This window comes from Myodes glareolus, chromosome 3 (genome assembly GCF_982192425.1).
Source record: "Myodes glareolus chromosome 3, mMyoGla1.1, whole genome shotgun sequence".
NCBI classification, from domain to species: Eukaryota; Metazoa; Chordata; class Mammalia; order Rodentia; family Cricetidae; genus Myodes; species Myodes glareolus.
In genome coordinates, this window is record NC_142028.1 from 63,025,249 (window position 1) to 63,033,152 (window position 7,904).

Consider the following 7,904-nt stretch of genomic DNA (forward strand, 5'->3'; position numbering starts at 1 on the left):
GTGGGTGAGACACTGAAATGAAAGACGGAGGAGGGACCTGGGTAATGGGAGGGTGCAGGGCACTTTAAGGAGTACAAGAGCAAGTGCAATGACAGCCTTGCTGTGAGGCTGATGGCTGTGTGTACCTGTAATTGTCAACTTGCCACAACCAAGGATCTCCTACAGGAATGATCCCCATTGGATTGGGCCCTGGCCATTTCTGTCTTAAGTCAGTTGTTGTGAGACGATTCAGCCTATTATGGGTAGCACCATTAACCTAGTCAGGGATCCTGAGCTGAATAGAAATATTTGGTGGTCGCCATGGAGCTTAGGGGCGTGTACGTCGGGTGTGACAGGGAGCCCCGGCGAACGTTTTAAGTGTCCTGTGAGGCGTCCGACTGGCAACGCGGGCCCTCTTCAGAGCCTGTCGGCGGGTGTGGCCTGGATGGAGGAGCTGGTAGCCCAGTTCTTTGGGGCCCTCGTGGAGTGGGGTGGGCAGGGCTTGACAGCAGATCGGGACGACACTATGGATGGCTCCAGGACCTCGGCGAGTCGAAGAGACAAGTGAACACATCATTGTGAGTGGCCGCAGCAGCGCCACCCCGGGCTATCTATGGCTTCTGTATTCTGGCACCTTGACGCTGAGGCTCTCAGAAGACTGGTGCAGGGGGATGGATATGAACCCTCGGAAAGCACTGTTGGTTGCGGGCATCCCTCTGACCTGCGGAGTGGCAGAAATTAAGGAGGCCCTGCAGGCTGGCTGGGCTCTGTTGTGGGGACACAGACTTCTTGGGAGGATGTTCAGGAGGGATGAGAACAAGAATGTAGCCTTGAAGGGCTTACAGAAGAGACTAACAGTGCTCTGGTTCCCAAGGAGATACCTGGAGAAGGAGGTGTCTGGAGAGTGATCTTTAAACCTCCTGCTGCTGATAATGACTTTTTAAAGCGAGACGATGGGTGAATTGACCAGAGTTCTTGAACTCGAAATGAGCCTCTCAGCCTAGACCGAGGCGAGATCCCTGAAATGCGAGCCCCCATGTTGGCACAGGTATTAGATGAGGCCCTTAACCTACACTGCAGTATCCGAGGCACAAAAAGCTGAGTGTTTTCTCAGGCAGGGATCCTCCAGGACCGGGTGAAGAAGAATTTGAGTCTTGGATGCTGCAGACTTCTCGGTTGATAGAGAGCCTTAGAGGCCCAGCGTTTGAAATTATTCGAGTCCTCAAGATAAACAATCCTTTCATTACAGTTGGAGAATGCCTGAAGACTCTTGAGACAATATTTGGGATTATTGATAATCCTAGGGCGTTGTAGGTCAAACACCTTACTACTTACCAGAAGATGGATGGAAAGCTGTCTGCCTATGTTCAAAGGTTGGAGCCTTTGTTACAGAAATTGGTACAGAAAGGAGCAATTGAGAAAGAAGTTGTGAATCAGGCCTGTCCAGACCAGATGGTTGCTGGGGCGGTTTATAAAACAGTTCGAAGAGAGCTTGGACTGCCAGAGGGTGGCCCAGCCCCAGGCTTGCTACAGTTACACTGATAGAGGACAAGGAAGCCCCAGAGGAGGAGGAAGAGGTCCTTCTTCAGGCTGGATTAGAAGGGTATTTCACTTGACCCAAGACCAGCAAGGATGTCATGGGTAGTACATGATGGAGGGATTCAGGTCAGGGATCAGCCCGTTCCCACCTTGTGCTGCCAAGTAATTTACCGTTTGTCATGCTCACCCTAGTGAATGTCTCCCCAGTGTATTACCGACCTGGACTTGTCATTTTACACTGAAAATTATTGAAATCAGAAGACCAGTCATTCTGCTAGTGCAGTGTTCCAACAGGCCAAACAAAGGTCACTTGCACATGTTGTAGTCATATATGACCATGTTATTAGTTATTAATAGTTTTTTAGTGTTGCCGCATTTCTGGTGAAGACCCTGAGCCAAAGCTGGCTACGATATTTAGAGCTTCTTTTTTTTTTTTAATAAATCAGTTATTGATTCTGTGCAATCAAAAAGCAAAATTGAATGCTGAAGTTAAGTCTGCAATGTAGTGATGTATCTGGCATGTTGTCAAAGTATTTGGTTCTAAATGCCATTTTCTCAATGTTATTAAAATGAATAAATAAAGGAATGCTAATAATAATAAAAATGAGTAGAAACATTTGACTAGGCACAAGAGAGCGAGCAGATGAGTGAGTATGAATATATTAATCTCTCCCTGTTCGTGGCTGTGGTGTGAGCGGCTGTGTGAAGTTCCTGCCTTGACTTCCCAAGTCGAAACAAACCTCTTTCTCTCTTTGGACATCTTGTCCACTGCAGCAGAAGTGCAACCATAACAGGACCTTATGCATACTAAGTTCCTTTAGTGCTGAGGCCGACCTGGTGGGGTAGGAACCGGTGGGATGACATCACTCACTGAGGTCACTCCGGCGTCTGGTTCCAAAGCCTGTGTGGTTCTTGAAGATGAACTAGACTCCTGGCATTTGGGGTTTGGTTGGACTTTTAGCATGCATAGCCTCAGCTTTCTAATTTTTTTTAGTAGAAATTAAAAGTATTTTGATGAAATTTCTAAGTTTGTATTACTCGGTAGGTGTCAAATGAAGTGCATATAAGGAAGAGTTCACTTCCTGCTGCCCACTTTTCAGTTTCTGAGCATGGAAAAGACTTAGGATTTCTCACCAGAGATCTGCAACCAAGAGACAAACAGACCTATTCACAATTGTATAAAATCGAGGTCTCCTCTCTCAATTTCCTCATGGGAGTAGCAGGGATCACAGTCCCCACGTGACAAGGACTGGCCCAACCTTGGAACATGCGGGCCTCCCTGCTGGTTCCCTTGCCCACCTCGTCACATTTGAGAGCACAGCGTTTTCTGTCTGTGGCACCCCTATGCCCTGAGCCCTGAGAGGGTAAAGATTCTCATCTAGAGTGGTTCGAAGCCAGAGCAGAAGCAGCCTCTCTTATAAAGACTGAGCGTTGATCAGGTGAGGCCTTACGGGTTCTAAAGCTCCGTTCAGGCCCAGAGAAAACCACATATAACGATAAGGGTGACCCACACCTGGCTCTCCTCGGTGGCTCCCATCAGACATCACTGTCTGTTTCTGTGCTAATGAGACCCAGACTCAGAAAGGTTGGCAAGGTCTTAAGTCACACAGGAGGGAGGAGCTGAGCAGAGTTTGTGGGGGGGGGGTGAGAGGCGTAGGGGGGAAGGATGAGAGTGGAGGAGGCCATAGTTCCTACTTCTCTTCCTTTACTCCCGACTAGTGAGTTCTTAGTGATCAGGGCCCATACTGCCCACTCTGGTCAGTACCAGCAAAGGTACCATGGCTGAGCTTAGAGATCAGGAGGCCTCTGCATATAGGATTCCGTGAAAGGACGATTCTGAGACTGAGTATAGGAAGCCAAATTCTGCCCGGATTCAGCTTCCACCTACCAGTACGACTTTGGGTACATTACCCTTCCTCCCTGTGCCTCAGTTTCCCCATCTATCAAAGCCTATATCTCTTGGATTTCTAGGTTGAAATCTTTGGTCTCTACTTGTACTGACAGCTGACACCCTCTCTTTCCCCATATTGAATTCTCCGGAACCTCTAACAGTAGACTCATCAGCCTCACCTCACCCCTCTGACACATCTTCCCCTCATCCCCAAAGTGGGCAGGGTGTGTACTTCTGGGACTCTCAGCACAGGGCTTGCTTACTCCTGGGATGTGCACTATGACAAAGGGGCACAAATAACAGATAAAAAACATTCCCTTCCCCCATGGCAAATGCAAAGTATCTTTATTAATCCAAGATATATTTGTATCTGTATCACTTATATGTATCTATTTCTATATCTGTTCATCTGCAATTTATATTGTTTATGCCTATGCCACCTTTATCATTGTTATCTATATAACCTTTATCTCTTTCATAACCATCTATCATCTCACAAGATCATATAAATTGGAAAGATAAATGCTAAAGTTCAAATGGCCTTTCACGTGTGTCAGGTTTATTGGTATCTGCCCCACCCACTTATGGAGAAGAAGGACTAGTGTCCCATCTCTACTACTACAGCAGACAAAACTCCTTGTACTTGTCATTTCCCTCTTCCAGGGTTGCATTAAACCTGTAGATGAAGGTGGGGGAAATTCCCTGACCCTTCTCATTACTGCTCATGGTTGCATTAAACTGTAAATCAATGTGGGGAAATTCCCTGCCCCTTCTCATTATGACTCTCCTAATCCATGAACATGGTATGCCTCTTTTCTAGGCCAGGTCTTTGGTTTCTTTCATCGTGTTTGTTGCTGTGTTTGACATGTAGATCTTGTATATATATATATATATATATATATATATATATATATATATACACACACATACATACGGATACCTAAGGATTTCTAACTTTTAGAGATATTCTAACTTTCTTTTAAAATTCTAATTTCCAGGTAGTCATTGTAGTCCTCAGAGAGTTTTGTATAATGAGCCTGTTGTTTACGGCTCTGCCAGTACATCTCAGTTCTAGAAGCTAATTTCATAGATGACTTGACATTTCCTAGATGGACAATTATCAATTATGTTAATTAGCAATTAGAGCACTTTATTTACTTGATGAAAATATTATTATTATTATTAATATTGTTATTATTACTTTGTAAACCAGGATCTTTTGTGCTTCTTTGTGAATTTGAAGATTTTTTTGCTCTATTTCTATGAAGAATGTCACTGGAATTTTTATAGGGGTTGCAATCAAATCTGTAGATTGTTTTTGGTAAGACAGTCATTTTCACAATATTGATTCTGCCACTCATGGACACAAGGGTCCTTCCATCCTCTACTGTCTTTCTAGGAAAAAGAAATCAGGGAAATATTCCCATTCATAGTAGTCTAAAACACCCTGGAATAACCTACCTAAGGCTGTTAAAGACCTCTGCAATAGAAATTTTAAAACATGGAAGAAGCAAACAAATAAAAGAAACCTTATTGTAATTGCTGTGGAATATTAGTTTCAGATGTGTTACATTTGTTTATGCTGTGAGATATTTGTTTAATGATGCAAAGATGTGTTGCATTCTTTTATGTTGCATTCAACACTGTAAAGCTTTATTACTTGGCCTGTCTAAAAACACCTGATTGGTCTAATAAGGAGCTACATGCTCAGTGCTAGGCGGGAGAAAGGATAGGCAGGGCTGGCAGGCAGAGAGCATAAACAGGAGAAATCTAGGCTTGAGAGAAGAGAGGAGAGGAAGGATCGAGAAAAGGAGAAGAGGAGGACACCAGGGGCCAGCCACCCAGCCACACAACCAGCCATGGAGGAAGAAAGAGAGAGAGGTATAGAGAATAGAGAATGTTAAAGAGCCCAGAGACAGAACATAGAAGAGAAATGTGTTGAGTTAGAGAAGCTGACTAGGATCAAGTCAAGCTAAGGCCAGGTATTCATGAGAATAAGTCTCTGTGTATTTATTTGGGAGCTGAGTGGCAGGCCCCCAAAGACTAAAAAAAGAATCAGCTACATGTAATAGCTGAGATTTTTGTATAGTTATGGGCAAGAGTAGTGAGAGTGGTCATCTTTGTTTAGCTCCCCAGCTTGGAAGAAATGCTTTCAGTGTTTTTGTATAAGCAGTGACGTTAACTCCATTTTTTTGTTTTGTTTTGTTTTGTTTTGTTTTCAAGACAGGGTTTCTCTGTTTAGCCCTGGCTGCCCTGGAACTCACTTTGCAGCCACGCTGGCCTTGAACTCACAGAGATTCTCCTTAGGCCCAGATAATTTTTCTTTTTTAAAATCACATTTGTGTGTGTGTGTGTGAGCACATGTGTACCTGTGCATGTGTGTGTATTCTCTCCATGCATAGTGTGAGTCCTCAGGATTGAACTCACACTAGGCCTGGCAGCGAGCTCCTTCGCCTGCCCCACTATCTCACCAGCCACGGCTCTAAGCTTTCTGTAGGTGCTTGTTACTAAGTTCACTCTATTCCTAGTTTGTTGAGAATTTAAAAAATTATTATGAGCAAATATTTAATAAATAAATAGTATTGATCCACACTTTGAATAACGGGCTTTTACATACCAGAAAAGCACTGTACCACTGATCTGGAAAACGTTGTTTGTCAAATAGCCTTCCTTTGTCCATGGATATATGATCATGCATTTTCCTTCTTTGGGATGCTGCTGGATGCTACACTGGTTCCTTCTCAAGTTTCAGTAAGTTCTCACATTACTAAAATCAATTTGCCTGTGACAAATTATTCTGATTAAATATCATTGCATTTAGTTTAGAGCTGTTTTGTTGAGAACTTTTGCACATATGTTCACAAAGAATATTAATATTTGGCTTTTGTTTCTTTTCTTTTGCTTTTTTGAGACAGAATATTGCTATGTAGCCCAGCTTAGCCTTGAACTCACCAGCCCATGCCTCAGTCTCCTGAGTGCTAGAATTAGAGTCTCGTGCCACCACGCCTAGAGTGACTTTTTACACACACACACACACACACACACACACACACACACACACACACACACACGAGCTTTTTTTGCTCATGGTAATATTGACCCCATAAAGCATGCCTGGAAGCCTTTACTCCCTTCTAAATTTTGAAATTGGTATTATTCTAGCCCTTCGATGTTGGTAGAATTTGCCAGTAAGACTGCCTGTTCCTGGAACTTTTCTTTTTGGGAGTTTTTTTTCCAACTCTAAATTTAATTTCTTAATAGCTATAGGTCTACTCGGGTCATCAATTTCTTCTTGAGTGAACTTGGGTACTTTGTGTCTTTCAAGGACTTGGTCCATTTCATTGAAGCTGTCAGATTTATGGGTTTGGAATTATTCATATTTATTCTCATTTAGTATCTGTGGGGCCAAGAGTGATTTCACTGATGATGTTGGTAATTCTGTTGTCTCTTTTTTCTTGGTTAGCCTGGGCTGAAATATATCAATTTTATTGATATTTTCAGTGTGCAAAGACTTGGTTGTATTTCTTCCCCTGTGGTTTCGTGTTTCTGATTTCATCTTTTTACCATCCCACCTTCCTGCTCTCATTGGTTTTATTTTGCTCTTAATTTTCAGCTTTCTTGCTGCAGAAGTTTAGATGGTTAGTTTGAGACCTGTCTCCCATCATACAGAACAGCCCCCCACCTCGCCACACATACTCAGTTGCATTCCATGCTTAATTTTGCTTTACTCTTAAATTTTTTTTTTCCTGAGACAGGACCTCGCTATGTAGCCGAGGCTAGTCTTGAACTTGCCATCCTCCTGCCTCAGCCTCCTGAGTACTGTGTGCTGTCATCACTCCTGGCCTTAATTTTACTTTTGCTAAATTAAAATGTTTTTAAAACGTGTCTTTAGATAACTATTTTTTTTTGAGACAGGATCTCATTATGTAGCCTAACCCAAGCTGTAGCTAAGTAGATCTTTTCTGCCCCTACTTCCTGTGAGCTGGGATTGCAGGCCTGTGTCACCACACCCAGCTAGGTGTACTTGGTAATTCGTAGGTTAAGAGTTATGTTGCTTACCTTCCCAATATTTGAAACTCATCATATATCTTTTTAAATCTAAAAAATTTATTTATTTATTTATTTATTTATTTATTTATTTATTTATGTGTGTGTGTGTGTGTGTGTGTGTGTGCGCGCACACACACACACACACACACACACACACACACACACACACACACACATCATGGCTCCCTTACAGAGGTCATAGGATGCCCTGTGGGAGTCAGTTGACTCCTTCCACCACGTGGGCTCCAGGGATTGAACTCAGATGCTCAGGCTTGGCAGTAAACACCTTTATCTGCTTGCTGTCTTGGTCGCTATTGTAGGCTGTGAGGAGATGCCATGACCAAGGAAACTTATAAAAGAAAGCATTTTATTGGGGGTTTGCTTACAGCTTCAGAGGGCTAGTCCGTTATCATCATGGTAGGGAATGTGGTGGCCTGTGGTGGCA

At 43.3% G+C, this 7,904-nt stretch overlaps 1 pseudogene; it reads left to right on the top strand.

Moving 5' to 3' along the window:
- The first annotated feature begins 300 nt into the window (after positions 1 to 300).
- On the top strand, positions 301 to 547 carry LOC146895195 (EKC/KEOPS complex subunit GON7 pseudogene; annotated as a pseudogene).
- The last annotated feature ends 7,357 nt before the right edge of the window (positions 548 to 7,904 follow it).